The sequence below is a fragment of the Scyliorhinus canicula genome, chromosome 17 (assembly GCF_902713615.1).
Source record: "Scyliorhinus canicula chromosome 17, sScyCan1.1, whole genome shotgun sequence".
In the NCBI taxonomy this organism is placed as follows: domain Eukaryota; kingdom Metazoa; phylum Chordata; class Chondrichthyes; order Carcharhiniformes; family Scyliorhinidae; genus Scyliorhinus; species Scyliorhinus canicula.
In genome coordinates this window covers 106,079,173-106,093,269 of record NC_052162.1, presented here as the reverse complement: position 1 = coordinate 106,093,269, position 14,097 = coordinate 106,079,173, and the positions used below count along the sequence as shown (strand labels likewise).

Genomic DNA, 14,097 nt, shown 5'->3' with positions numbered 1-14,097 from the left:
TGTCTGCGTTCAGTTTCTCCGGGTGCTCCAATTCCTCTCAAGAGACCAGAAAGATGTCTCATTCGTCGAAGCAGACAATCTGTATTATCCAGCCGTGTACACGAACCAGATACTGGAATGTGGCAACTCGGGGCTTTCCACAATAACTTTATTACAGTGTTAATGTAAGCCTACTTGTGAAAATAAAGATTAATATTATTGACTGCTCAATAACTGCTTGTCAACAGGTTTCAAAATTTCAACACAATTATCATAAGCAATATGAAATACTATCATTAAATATGCATCAAATGCAACTCGTTAGCTGTGATCACATTCCTACCCCTGCCCCCATGCCCCTCAACTCGCCCGCAGCATTGACACATACGGCACAAACAAACAACGAGGGGACAAGAGGGCTGTCAAAAATCGATTACATTAAAAATGATAGGACTTTCGGTGTAATGTGCTCCTGTGGTGCAATTGGTGAGGGCACGGTACTCATACAACAGTTCTAACAGCGAGCAATGCTGAGGTTGTGAGTATGACCGTCACATGGAGCAGACGTTTTCATACAGAAAGTTGGTTTCCTCACTTAGCTGGACGGGTGCCTTGTGATGTGGAGCAATGCCAGCAGCACCAGTTCAATGTCTGTACTGGTTAAGATTATTATGGGCCCAACGGTAGCACAGTGGTTAGCACTGTTTCTTCACAGTTTCAAGGTCACAGGTTCTATACTCAGCTTGTTCACTGTCTGCGTGGCCTCCGCATGTTGTCTCGTGTCTGCGTTTGTTTACTTCAGGCCCCCCGGTTCCTCTCACAAGACCCGAAAGACGTACTGTTAGTTGAAGGGGACATTCTGTATTATCCCGCCGTGTACCCAAACTGATACCGGAATGTGGCAACTCGGGGCTTTCCACAGTAACTTTATAACAGTGTTAATGTAAGCCGATCTGTGACAAAAAGGATTAAAATTATTGACTGCCCAATAACTGTATGCACCAGGTTTATAAGTTTAAAAAGAATAGCAACAACAACTATAATTTAAAATGCAGCAAATGCAACACGCTCACTATGATCAAATTCCCACCCCGCCCCCGTGCCTCTCAACTCGCCTGCACCAGCTGCACACACGGCACAAACAAACAAACACAGGGTGTCGTGGAAATCATAATAAAGACAAATTCTTCAAGGTTCACTTGCAAGAAATCTACTTACACAAATCTATTTGCGGAGAGAGAGTGTTCCAGCTGCAAAGCCAGGGCAGCGCACTCTGAGATACGCTTGAAGAAAGTATATTTTATCGTCTGAAAAAATAACAGCTTGAAGTAAACAGGCATGTTTACATTAAATAGACCTTGGAAAGTACGTACGATGAAAGATGTAGTACGTATGTTCTTGCCCTTGGATAAACAATTCGAGCACACATTCTCTTATCTTTCAGAGGACAATTGTTTTCATAATAAGGCTGAGAGCAGAATATTAAGCAGTATTTTCTTTATGTTACCTGATCTACGTATTTCAGTCCAAAAGCATGCTTGAATTATTGTCAAGCATTTCCCTGCGTGCTTCTAAATTGGCAACTCATTAATTTCCCTTCCACAGAGGGGAAAAGAGGGGTGTCAAAAAAATGACAAAAGTAAAACTGATTCAGGTTTGGCTACAATGTGCTCCAGTGGCGCAATTGGTTAGCGCATGGTACTTATACAGCAGTGCAAACAGCGAGCCATGCCAAGGTTGTGAGTTCGACACTCACCTGGAGCATGTATTTTTATATAGGAAGTTGATTCGCTCAGTTGGGTGGATGGGTGCCTTGTGATTTGGAGCAACGCCAGCAGCACAGTTCAATTACTGTACTGGTTGAGATAATTATGGGCGGCACGGTAGCATAGTATAGAGAATTGCTTGTTCACGGTGCCAATGTCACTGGTCATATACTCAACTTGGATCACTGTCTGGTTGGCCTCTGCACATTCTCCCATTTCTGCGTTCAGGTTCTCCGGTTCCTCTCGAGACCAGAAAGATGTCTCATTCGTTGAAGTGGACATTCTGTATTATCCAGCCGTGTACCCGAACCAGGTACTGGAATGCGGCAACTCGGGGTTTTCCACAATAACTTTATTACAGTGTTAATGTAAGCCTACTTGTGAAAATAAAGATTAATATTATTGACTGCCCAATAACTGCATGTCAAAAGGTTTCAAAGTTTAAACACACTTATCATTATTAATATCAAATACTATCATTAAATATGCATCAAATGTAACTCGTTAACTATGATCATAATCCAAACACCGCACCAATGCCCCTCAACTCACCCGCACCATTGACACACACGGCACAAACAAACACAGAGGGGAAAAGAGGGCTGTCAAAAATCGATGAAAGTAAAAATGAGAGGACTTTCAGTGTAATGCGAGGGCACGGTACTCATACAACAGTGCTAACAGCGAGCAATGCTGAGATTGTGAGTACGACCGTGAACTGGAGCAGATGTTTTCAGAGAAAGTTGGTTTGCTCAGTTAGCTGGATGGGTGCCTTGTGATGTGGAGCAATGCCAGCAGCACCAGTTCAATGTCTGTACTGGTTGAGATTATTATGGGTGGCACGGTAGCACAGTAGTTGGCGCTGTTTCTTCACAGGTTCAATACTCAGCTTGGTCACTGTCTGTGTGGCCTCCGTATGTTCTCTCGTGTCTGCTTTCGTTTAATTCAGGTTCCTCGGTTCCTCTCGGAAGACCCGAAAGACGTCCTGTTAGTCGAAGGGGACATTCTGTATTATCCCGCCGTGTACCCAAACTGATACCGGAATGTGGCAACTCGGGGCTTTCCACAGTAACTTTATTACAGCGTTAACGTAAGCCTACTTGTGAGAATAAGGATTAAAATTTTGACTGCCCAATAACTGTATGCACTAGGTTTCAAAGTTTAAACATAATAATCTTGAATAGCTGCAAAGCCAGGGCAGCGCACTCTGAGATTCGCTTGAAGAAAGCATATTCTATCGTCTGAAAAAATAACAGCTTGAAGTAAACAGGCATGTTTAAATTAAATATACCTTGGAAAGTACGTACAATGAAATACGTAGTACGTATGTTCTTGCCCTTGGATGAACAATTTGTGTACACATTTTGTTATCTTTCGGTAGACAATTGATTTCATAATAAGGCTGAGAGGAGAATATTAAGCAGGATTTTGTTTATGCTACCTGACCCAATTATTTTAGTCCAAAAGAATGCTTGAATTATTGTCAAACATTTCCCAGCATGCTTCTAAATTAGCAACTCATTAATTTCCCTTCCACAGAGGGGAAAATAGTGGTGTCAATAAAAAAGATGAAAGTAAAAATATTTTGGCTGTAATGTGCTCCAGTGGCGCAATCGGTTAGCGCATGGTACTTATACAGCAGTACAAGCAGCAAGCCATGCCAAGGTTGTGAGTTCGACCCTCACCTGGAGCATATATTTTTATATAGGAAGTTGGTTCGCTCAGTTGGCTGGACGGGTGCCTTGTGATGTGGATCAATGCCAGCAGCACCAGGTCAATGTCTGTACTGGTTAAGATTATTATGGGCCCAATGGTAGCACAGTGGTTAGCACTGTTTCTTCACAGTTTCAAGGTCACAGGTTCTATACTCAGCTTGTTCACTGTCTGCGTGGCCTCCGCATGTTGTCTCGTGTCTGCGTTTGTTTACTTCAGGCCCCCCGGTTCCTCTCATAAGACCCGAAAGATGTACTGTTAGTCGAAGGGGACATTCTGTATTATCCCGCCGTGTACCCAAACTGATACCGGAATGTGGCAACTCGGAGCTTTCCAATAGTAACTTAATAACAGTGTTAATGTTAGCCTATTTGTGACAGAAAGGATTAAAATTATTGACTGCCCAATAACTGTATGCACCAGGTTTATAAGTTTAAAAAGAATAATCTTTAATAGCAACAACATCTATAATTAAAAATGCAGCAAATGCAACACGTTCACTATGATCAAATTCCCACCCCGCACCCATGCCCCTCAACTCGCCTGCCCCAACTGCACACACGGCACAAACAAACAAACACAGGGTGTCGTGGAAATCATAATAAAGACAAATTCCTCAAGGTTCACTTGCAAGAAATCTACTTACACAAATCTATTTGCGGAGAGAGAGTACTCCAGCTGCAAAGCCAGGGCAGCGCACTCTGAGATACGTATGAAGAAAGCATATTTTATCGTCTGAAAAAACTACAGCTTGAAGTAAACAGGCATGTTTACATTAAATAGACCTTGGAAAGTACGTACGATGAAAGACGTAGTACGTATGTTCTTACCCTTGGATAAACAATTCGAGCACACATTTTGTTATCTTTCAGAGGCAATGCTGAGGTTGTGAGTAGGACCGTGAACGGGAGCAGATGTTTTCATATAGAAAGTTGGTTTGCTCAGTTAGCTGGATGGGTGCCTTGTGATGTGGAGCAATGCCAGCAGCACCAGTTCAATGTCTGTACTGGTTGAGATTATTATGGGTGGCACGGTAGCACAGTAGTTGGCACTGTTTCTTCACAGGTTCAATACTCAGCTTGGTCACTGTCTGTGTGGCCTCCGTATGTTCTCTCGTGTCTGCTTTCGTTTAATTCAGGTTCCTCGGTTCCTCTCGGAAGACCCGAAAGACGTCCTGTTAGTCGAAGGGGACATTCTGTATTATCCCGCCGTGTACCCAAACTGATACCGGAATGTGGCAACTCGGGGCTTTCCACAGTAACTTTATTACAGCGTTAACGTAAGCCTACTTGTGAGAATAAGGATTAAAATTTTTGACTGCCCAATAACTGTATGCACTAGGTTTCAAAGTTTAAACATAATAATCTTGAATAGCTGCAAAGCCAGGGCAGCGCACTCTGAGATTCGCTTGAAGAAAGCATATTCTATCGTCTGAAAAAATAACAGCTTGAAGTAAACAGGCATGTTTAAATTAAATATACCTTGGAAAGTACGTACAATGAAATACGTAGTACGTATGTTCTTGCCCTTGGATGAACAATTTGTGTACACATTTTGTTATCTTTCGGTAGACAATTGATTTCATAATAAGGCTGAGAGGAGAATATTAAGCAGGATTTTGTTTATGCTACCTGACCCAATTATTTTAGTCCAAAAGAATGCTTGAATTATTGTCAAACATTTCCCAGCATGCTTCTAAATTAGCAACTCATTAATTTCCCTTCCACAGAGGGGAAAATAGTGGTGTCAATAAAAAAGATGAAAGTAAAAATATTTTGGCTGTAATGTGCTCCAGTGGCGCAATCGGTTAGCGCATGGTACTTATACAGCAGTACAAGCAGCAAGCCATGCCAAGGTTGTGAGTTCAACCCTCACCAGGAGCATATATTTTTATATAGGAAGTTGGTTCGCTCAGTTGGCTGGACGGGTGCCTTGTGATGTGGATCAATGCCAGCAGCACCAGGTCAATGTCTGTACTGGTTAAGATTATTATGGGCCCAATGGTAGCACAGTGGTTAGCACTGTTTCTTCACAGTTTCAAGGTCACAGGTTCTATACTCAGCTTGTTCACTGTCTGCGTGGCCTCCGCATGTTGTCTCGTGTCTGCGTTTGTTTACTTCAGGCCCCCCGGTTCCTCTCATAAGACCCGAAAGATGTACTGTTAGTCGAAGGGGACATTCTGTATTATCCCGCCGTGTACCCAAACTGATACCGGAATGTGGCAACTCGGAGCTTTCCACAGTAACTTATAACAGTGTTAATGTTAGCCTATTTGTGACAGAAAGGATTAAAATTATTGACTGCCCAATAACTGTATGCACCAGGTTTATAAGTTTAAAAAGAATAATCTTTAATAGCAACAACATCTATAATTAAAAATGCAGCAAATGCAACACGTTCACTATGATCAAATTCCCACCCCGCCCCCATGCCCCTCAACTCGCCTGCACCAACTGCACACACGGCACAAACAAACAAACACAGGGTGTCGTGGAAATCATAATAAAGACAAATTCCTCAAGGTTCACTTGCAAGAAATCTACTTACACAAATCTATTTGCGGAGAGAGAGTGTTCCAGCTGCAAAGCCAGGGCAGCGCACTCTGAGATACGTATGAAGAAAGCATATTTTATCGTCTGAAAAAATAACAGCTTGAAGTAAACAGGCATGTTTACATTAAATAGACCTTGGAAAGTACGTACGATGAAAGACGTAGTACGTATGTTCTTGCCCTTGGATAAACAATTCGAGCACACATTTTGTTATCTTTCAGAGGCAATGCTGAGGTTGTGAGTACGACCGTGAACTGGAGCAGATGTTTTCATATAGAAAGTTGGTTTGCTCAGTTAGCTGGATGGGTGCCTTGTGATGTGGAGCAATGCCAGCAGCACCAGTTCAATGTCTGTACTGGTTGAGATTATTATGGGTGGCACGGTAGCACAGTAGTTGGCACTGTTTCTTCACAGGTTCAATACTCAGCTTGGTCACTGTCTGTGTGGCCTCCGTATGTTCTCTCGTGTCTGCTTTCGTTTACTTCAGGTTCCTCGGTTCCTCTCGGAAGACCCGAAAGACGTCCTGTTAGTCGAAGGGGACATTCTGTATTATCCCGCCGTGTACCCAAACTGATACCGGAATGTGGCAACTCGGGGCTTTCCACAGTAACTTTATTACAGCGTTAACGTAAGCCTACTTGTGAGAATAAGGATTAAAATTATTGACTGCCCAATAACTGTATGCACTAGGTTTCAAAGTTTAAACATAATAATCTTGAATAGCTGCAAAGCCAGGGCAGCGCACTCTGAGATTCGCTTGAAGAAAGCATATTCTATCGTCTGAAAAAATAACAGCTTGAAGTAAACAGGCATGTTTAAATTAAATATACCTTGGAAAGTACGTACGATGAAATACGTAGTACGTATGTTCTTGCCCTTGGATAAACAATTTGTGTACACATTTTGTTATCTTTCGGTAGACAATTGATTTCATAATAAGGCTGAGAGGAGAATATTAAGCAGGATTTTGTTTATGTTACCTGACCCAATTATTTTAGTCCAAAAGCATGCTTGAATTATTGTCAAACATTTCCCAGCATGCTTCTAAATTAGCAACTCATTAATTTCCCTTCCACAGAGGGGAAAATAGTGGTGTCAATAAAAAAGATGAAAGTAAAAATATTTTGGCTGTAATGTGCTCCAGTGGCGCAATCGGTTAGCGCATGGTACTTATACAGCAGTACAAGCAGCAAGCCATGCCAAGGTTGTGAGTTCGACCCTCACCTGGAGCATATATTTTTATATAGGAAGTTGGTTCGCTCAGTTGGCTGGACGGGTGCCTTGTGATGTGGATCAATGCCAGCAGCACCAGGTCAATGTCTGTACTGGTTAAGATTATTATGGGCCCAATGGTAGCACAGTGGTTAGCACTGTTTCTTCACAGTTTCAAGGTCACAGGTTCTATACTCAGCTTGTTCACTGTCTGCGTGGCCTCCGCATGTTGTCTCGTGTCTGCGTTTGTTTATTTCAGGCCCCCCGGTTCCTCTCACAAGACCCGAAAGATGTACTGTTAGTCGAAGGGGACATTCTGTATTATCCCGCCGTGTCCCCAAACTGATACCGGAATGTGGCAACTCGGAGCTTTCCACAGTAACTTTATAACAGTGTTAATGTTAGCCTATTTGTGACAGAAAGGATTAAAATTATTGACTGCCCAATAACTGTATGCACCAGGTTTATAAGTTTAAAAAGAATAATCTTTAATAGCAACAACATCTATAATTAAAAATGCAGCAAATGCAACACGTTCACTATGATCAAATTCCCACCCCGCCCCCATGCCCCTCAACTCGCCTGCACCAACTGCACACACGGCACAAACAAACAAACACAGGGTGTCGTGGAAATCATAATAAAGACAAATTCCTCAAGGTTCACTTGCAAGAAATCTACTTACACAAATCTATTTGCGGAGAGAGAGTGTTCCAGCTGCAAAGCCAGGGCAGCGCACTCTGAGATACGTATGAAGAAAGCATATTTTATCGTCTGAAAAAATAACAGCTTGAAGTAAACAGGCATGTTTACATTAAATAGACCTTGGAAAGTACGTACGATGAAAGACGTAGTACGTATGTTCTTGCCCTTGGATAAACAATTCGAGCACACATTTTGTTATCTTTCAGAGGCAATGCTGAGGTTGTGAGTAGGACCGTGAACGGGAGCAGATGTTTTCATATAGAAAGTTGGTTTGCTCAGTTAGCTGGATGGGTGCCTTGTGATGTGGAGCAATGCCAGCAGCACCAGTTCAATGTCTGTACTGGTTGAGATTATTATGGGTGGCACGGTAGCACAGTAGTTGGCACTGTTTCTTCACAGGTTCAATACTCAGCTTGGTCACTGTCTGTGTGGCCTCCGTATGTTCTCTCGTGTCTGCTTTTGTTTACTTCAGGTTCCTCGGTTCCTCTCGGAAGACCCGAAAGACGTCCTGTTAGTCGAAGGGGACATTCTGTATTATCCCGCCGTGTACCCAAACTGATACCGGAATGTGGCAACTCGGGGCTTTCCACAGTAACTTTATTACAGCGTTAACGTAAGCCTACTTGTGAGAATAAGGATTAAAATTATTGACTGCCCAATAACTGTATGCACTAGGTTTCAAAGTTTAAACATAATAATCTTGAATAGCTGCAAAGCCAGGGCAGCGCACTCTGAGATTCGCTTGAAGAAAGCATATTCTATCGTCTGAAAAAATAACAGCTTGAAGTAAACAGGCATGTTTAAATTAAATATACCTTGGAAAGTACGTACAATGAAATACGTAGTACGTATGTTCTTGCCCTTGGATGAACAATTTGTGTACACATTTTGTTATCTTTCGGTAGACAATTGATTTCATAATAAGGCTGAGAGGAGAATATTAAGCAGGATTTTGTTTATGCTACCTGACCCAATTATTTTAGTCCAAAAGAATGCTTGAATTATTGTCAAACATTTCCCAGCATGCTTCTAAATTAGCAACTCATTAATTTCCCTTCCACAGAGGGGAAAATAGTGGTGTCAATAAAAAAGATGAAAGTAAAAATATTTTGGCTGTAATGTGCTCCAGTGGCGCAATCGGTTAGCGCATGGTACTTATACAGCAGTACAAGCAGCAAGCCATGCCAAGGTTGTGAGTTCGATCCTCACCTGGAGCATATATTTTTATATAGGAAGTTGGTTCGCTCAGTTGGCTGGACGGGTGCCTTGTGATGTGGATCAATGCCAGCAGCACCAGGTCAATGTCTGTACTGGTTAAGATTATTATGGGCCCAATGGTAGCACAGTGGTTAGCACTGTTTCTTCACAGTTTCAAGGTCACAGGTTCTATACTCAGCTTGTTCACTGTCTGCGTGGCCTCCGCATGTTGTCTCGTGTCTGCGTTTGTTTATTTCAGGCCCCCCGGTTCCTCTCACAAGACCCGAAAGATGTACTGTTAGTCGAAGGGGACATTCTGTATTATCCCGCCGTGTACCCAAACTGATACCGGAATGTGGCAACTCGGAGCTTTCCACAGTAACTTTATAACAGTGTTAATGTTAGCCTATTTGTGACAGAAAGGATTAAAATTATTGACTGCCCAATAACTGTATGCACCAGGTTTATAAGTTTAAAAAGAATAATCTTTAATAGCAACAACATCTATAATTAAAAATGCAGCAAATGCAACACGTTCACTATGATCAAATTCCCACCCCGCCCCCATGCCCCTCAACTCGCCTGCACCAACTGCACACACGGCACAAACAAACAAACACAGGGTGTCGTGGAAATCATAATAAAGACAAATTCCTCAAGGTTCACTTGCAAGAAATCTACTTACACAAATCTATTTGCGGAGAGAGAGTGTTCCAGCTGCAAAGCCAGGGCAGCGCACTCTGAGATACGTATGAAGAAAGCATATTTTATCGTCTGAAAAAATAACAGCTTGAAGTAAACAAGCATGTTTACATTAAATAGACCTTGGAAAGTACGTACGATGAAAGACGTAGTACGTATGTTCTTGCCCTTGGATAAACAATTCGAGCACACATTTTGTTATCTTTCAGAGGCAATGCTGAGGTTGTGAGTAGGACCGTGAACGGGAGCAGATGTTTTCATATAGAAAGTTGGTTTGCTCAGTTAGCTGGATGGGTGCCTTGTGATGTGGAGCAATGCCAGCAGCACCAGTTCAATGTCTGTACTGGTTGAGATTATTATGGGTGGCACGGTAGCACAGTAGTTGGCGCTGTTTCTTCACAGGTTCAATACTCAGCTTGGTCACTGTCTGTGTGGCCTCCGTATGTTCTCTCGTGTCTGCTTTCGTTTAATTCAGGTTCCTCGGTTCCTCTCGGAAGACCCGAAAGACGTCCTGTTAGTCGAAGGGGACATTCTGTATTATCCCGCCGTGTACCCAAACTGATACCGGAATGTGGCAACTCGGGGCTTTCCACAGTAACTTTATTACAGCGTTAACGTAAGCCTACTTGTGAGAATAAGGATTAAAATTTTGACTGCCCAATAACTGTATGCACTAGGTTTCAAAGTTTAAACATAATAATCTTGAATAGCTGCAAAGCCAGGGCAGCGCACTCTGAGATTCGCTTGAAGAAAGCATATTCTATCGTCTGAAAAAATAACAGCTTGAAGTAAACAGGCATGTTTAAATTAAATATACCTTGGAAAGTACGTACAATGAAATACGTAGTACGTATGTTCTTGCCCTTGGATGAACAATTTGTGTACACATTTTGTTATCTTTCGGTAGACAATTGATTTCATAATAAGGCTGAGAGGAGAATATTAAGCAGGATTTTGTTTATGCTACCTGACCCAATTATTTTAGTCCAAAAGAATGCTTGAATTATTGTCAAACATTTCCCAGCATGCTTCTAAATTAGCAACTCATTAATTTCCCTTCCACAGAGGGGAAAATAGTGGTGTCAATAAAAAAGATGAAAGTAAAAATATTTTGGCTGTAATGTGCTCCAGTGGCGCAATCGGTTAGCGCATGGTACTTATACAGCAGTACAAGCAGCAAGCCATGCCAAGGTTGTGAGTTCGACCCTCACCTGGAGCATATATTTTTATATAGGAAGTTGGTTCGCTCAGTTGGCTGGACGGGTGCCTTGTGATGTGGATCAATGCCAGCAGCACCAGGTCAATGTCTGTACTGGTTAAGATTATTATGGGCCCAATGGTAGCACAGTGGTTAGCACTGTTTCTTCACAGTTTCAAGGTCACAGGTTCTATACTCAGCTTGTTCACTGTCTGCGTGGCCTCCGCATGTTGTCTCGTGTCTGCGTTTGTTTACTTCAGGCCCCCCGGTTCCTCTCATAAGACCCGAAAGATGTACTGTTAGTCGAAGGGGACATTCTGTATTATCCCGCCGTGTACCCAAACTGATACCGGAATGTGGCAACTCGGAGCTTTCCACAGTAACTTTATAACAGTGTTAATGTTAGCCTATTTGTGACAGAAAGGATTAAAATTATTGACTGCCCAATAACTGTATGCACCAGGTTTATAAGTTTAAAAAGAATAATCTTTAATAGCAACAACATCTATAATTAAAAATGCAGCAAATGCAACACGTTCACTATGATCAAATTCCCACCCCGCCCCCATGCCCCTCAACTCGCCTGCACCAACTGCACACACGGCACAAACAAACAAACACAGGGTGTCGTGGAAATCATAATAAAGACAAATTCCTCAAGGTTCACTTGCAAGAAATCTACTTACACAAATCTATTTGCGGAGAGAGAGTGTTCCAGCTGCAAAGCCAGGGCAGCGCACTCTGAGATACGTATGAAGAAAGCATATTTTATCGTCTGAAAAAATAACAGCTTGAAGTAAACAGGCATGTTTACATTAAATAGACCTTGGAAAGTACGTACGATGAAAGACGTAGTACGTATGTTCTTACCCTTGGATAAACAATTCGAGCACACATTTTGTTATCTTTCAGAGGCAATGCTGAGGTTGTGAGTAGGACCGTGAACGGGAGCAGATGTTTTCATATAGAAAGTTGGTTTGCTCAGTTAGCTGGATGGGTGCCTTGTGATGTGGAGCAATGCCAGCAGCACCAGTTCAATGTCTGTACTGGTTGAGATTATTAGGGGTGGCACGGTAGCACAGTAGTTGGCACTGTTTCTTCACAGGTTCAATACTCAGCTTGGTCACTGTCTGTGTGGCCTCCGTATGTTCTCTCGTGTCTGCTTTCGTTTAATTCAGGTTCCTCGGTTCCTCTCGGAAGACCCGAAAGACGTCCTGTTAGTCGAAGGGGACATTCTGTATTATCCCGCCGTGTACCCAAACTGATACCGGAATGTGGCAACTCGGGGCTTTCCACAGTAACTTTTTTTTTTTTATAAATGTTTTTATTCAGTTTTCGTATTTTATATTGAACAAATTACAAATTGTTAGGAGAGAGAAACAAAAAAAAAAACAAACAAAAACAAACACGCAAAAATTAACATACATATTTACAGGTAAGCATCTTCGTAGTAGTAACTGCGCCCCCCCCCCCCCCCCAACTTGTTTATTTAGCTTGGTTTTGGGCCTTAGCTAGCCATCGAACCCCCGTAACGAACCTGTAGCCCCCCCCCCCTCCTGCTACTTTCCCCCGACTATTCTTCCTCTTGTACATTGGCCACAAATAGGTCCCGGAACAGTTGCATGAATGGCTCCCACGTTCTGTGGAAGCCGTCGTCCGACCCTCGGATGGCAAATTTGATTTTCTCCATTTGGAGAGATTCCGAGAGGTCGGACAGCCAGTCCGCAGCTGTGGGCGGTGCTGCTGACCGCCAGCCAAACAGGATTCTACGGCGGGCGATCAGGGAGGCAAAGGCAAGGGCGTCCGCCCTCCTCCCCAGGAATAGATCTGGCTGGTCTGAAACCCCGAAGACCGCCACTATCGGGCATGGCTCCACCCTCACCCCCACCACTTTGGACATAGCCTCGAAGAAGGCTGTCCAGTACTCCACAAGTCTGGGGCAAGACCAGAACATGTGGGCGTGGTTGGCCGGGCCTCTTTGGCACCGCTCACATCTGTCTTCCACCTCCGGGAAGAACCTACTCATACGGTTTCTCGTTAAGTGGGCTCTATGTACCACTTTTAGTTGCGTCAGGCTGAGCCTTGCGCACGTGGAGGTGGAGTTGACCCTATGCAGTGCTTCGCTCCAGAGTCCCCACCCTATCTCCATCCCCAGCTCGTCCTCCCATTTCCTCCTTGTTGCGTCCAGTACGGTGTCGTCCCTATCTACCAGTCGGTCATACATGTCACTACAGTTCCCTTTCTCTAGGATACTTGCGTCCAGTAGGTCTTCCAGTAGTGTCTGTCGTGGCGGTTGTGGGTACGTCCTTGTCTCCTTTCGTAGGAAGTTTTTGAGCTGCAGGTACCGTAGCTCGTTCCCCCCAGCTAGCTGAAATTTCTCTGTCAGTTCGTCTAGTGTTGCGATCCTGTCGTCCGTGTATAGGTCCCTGACTGTCAATGTTCCCCCGTCCTGCCTCCACCTTTTGAAGGTGGCGTCGGTCAGTGCTGGTTTGAACCTATGGTTGTTGCAGATGGGAACCCTGTTCGACATTTTGGTCAGGCCAAGTTGCTGCCGCAGTTGGTTCCAGGATTGGAGGGTAGCTGTCACCACTGGGCTGCTGGAGTGTTTTTTGGGTGGGGATGGGAGTGCTGCCGTGGCGAGGGCCCGGAGGGAGGTTCCCATGCAGGAGGCCTCCTCCGCACGCACCCACTCAGCTTCTGGCTCCTGGATCCATCCCCTTACTCGCTCGGCTGTTGCTGCCCAGTGGTAGAATTGTAGATTCGGGAGGGCTAACCCTCCCCTGGTTTTTGTTTTTTGTAAGACCTTCTTTGGGATCCTAGCATTTTTACCCCCCCCATACGAACGCCATGATGAGTTTGTCCAGCGCTTTGAAAAAGGCCTTGGGGATGTAGATCGGAATGGATCTAAACAGGAAGAGGAACCTGGGCAGTACGTTCATTTTGATCGTCTGAACTCTCCCCGCGAGGGAGAGCGGGAGTGTGTTCCATCTTTGCAGGTCCTTTTTAACTTCCTCCGTCAGGCTGGTGAGGTTCCATTTGTGGATCCCTTTCCAGTCATGGGCTATTTGGATCC

The 14,097-nt window shown here is 43.8% G+C and overlaps 6 non-coding genes across 6 annotated transcripts; all 6 read left to right on the top strand.

Moving 5' to 3' along the window:
• The first annotated feature begins 1,648 nt into the window (after window positions 1–1,648).
• trnai-uau lies at window positions 1,649–1,743 on the top strand. Its single transcript has 2 exons — window positions 1,649–1,686; window positions 1,708–1,743. It is a non-coding gene; the product is annotated as a tRNA-Ile (tRNA).
• A 1,600-nt stretch (window positions 1,744–3,343) lies between these two features.
• On the top strand, window positions 3,344–3,438 carry trnai-uau. Its single transcript has 2 exons — window positions 3,344–3,381; window positions 3,403–3,438. It is a non-coding gene; the product is annotated as a tRNA-Ile (tRNA).
• A 1,808-nt stretch (window positions 3,439–5,246) lies between these two features.
• Window positions 5,247–5,341, top strand: trnai-uau. Its single transcript has 2 exons — window positions 5,247–5,284; window positions 5,306–5,341. It is a non-coding gene; the product is annotated as a tRNA-Ile (tRNA).
• A 1,806-nt stretch (window positions 5,342–7,147) lies between these two features.
• Window positions 7,148–7,242, top strand: trnai-uau. Its single transcript has 2 exons — window positions 7,148–7,185; window positions 7,207–7,242. It is a non-coding gene; the product is annotated as a tRNA-Ile (tRNA).
• Window positions 7,243–9,049: 1,807 nt separating this feature from the next.
• Window positions 9,050–9,144, top strand: trnai-uau. The gene is made up of 2 exons: window positions 9,050–9,087; window positions 9,109–9,144. It is a non-coding gene; the product is annotated as a tRNA-Ile (tRNA).
• Window positions 9,145–10,950: 1,806 nt separating this feature from the next.
• On the top strand, window positions 10,951–11,045 carry trnai-uau. The gene is made up of 2 exons: window positions 10,951–10,988; window positions 11,010–11,045. It is a non-coding gene; the product is annotated as a tRNA-Ile (tRNA).
• The last annotated feature ends 3,052 nt before the right edge of the window (window positions 11,046–14,097 follow it).